This window comes from Bison bison, unplaced genomic scaffold, assembly GCF_000754665.1.
Source record: "Bison bison bison isolate TAMUID 2011002044 unplaced genomic scaffold, Bison_UMD1.0 scf7180017864492, whole genome shotgun sequence".
Taxonomy (NCBI): Eukaryota; Metazoa; Chordata; class Mammalia; order Artiodactyla; family Bovidae; genus Bison; species Bison bison.
Genome location: NW_011495051.1, coordinates 9,993,226 through 9,994,226, shown reverse-complemented (window position 1 = coordinate 9,994,226; position 1,001 = coordinate 9,993,226).

The following is a 1,001-nucleotide window of genomic DNA, read 5'->3' as shown; positions in this document are numbered from 1 at the left end:
TTTTTTTTTTTTCATGCAACGCCTATAAGTCTCATGAAATTCAGGTCCCAAAGTACTTTTCACGTTTTCAGAGGTGCCACCTCACTGGCACCTGGCCACGAGCCAAGGGACCTGGGGGTGATGTGGTGGAGGGGCCACACGTGCAAGGGAGGCAGGGCAGAAGCAGCCTCCATTCTACCCTTGGCTCCCCTCCTCGTTGGTCTCGACTTTATCGTCCACGAAATGATCTCTAAAGTCCACTTTAGCTCTTTTTACCTGCTTTTGTTTTTTCGAGTATCTTAGTATGAAAATTTCAAACACAGAGGAATGTTGAAAATGTCTGCCGTGAACAACTATCTACCCATCATCTAGGCTCTAGAATTCACGTGTTACTGCTCCGCCTTCAACATGTTCCTACTCATCTTTCATCTGCCAATCTCCCCTTTCTTTTGCATTTTTAAAGAAGCTGCAGATATCGGTATATTTTGTTCTTAAACACTCATCGTCATCCCTTACTTTTTGCAAACAAGAAAGTCACTGTCCAGAGGCCAGACTTGTCAAAAGGTGCACAGCCAGTCACATTCATGCTGTGGTTCCAGCCCACTGCTCTCTGCTCAAGGGCCCTGCACATTCTCAAGTGGACTCACAGCCTAGGCTCCTCCTGCTGAAAGGTTTAAAGCGAGTACCCCTTACACCCCCTCGAAGGGCCTGCCCCTCAGACATCTCTCACATTGTTGGGCCAACCATTTCAGACTTGGAGTCTTGGCTTATGCAGAGATTTTTGACCATCTTGGCATTTACTGTGACCTAACTTGACCCTGACTCCAATTTTTCAAGCTCACTTTCCTTCTCTAAGGGCCAGACTATGACGGGAGTCATTCCTTCTGTGACCCCAGCTGAAAAGCAGCAGTCAGAACAGCGTACTAGGGGTATGATGAGAACGGGCCAGAGAAGGGGGTGGCATTCCACTCTCATACACTGCATCTGGCTCATGAGGTATTCTTGCTTAAGACACAGGTTGT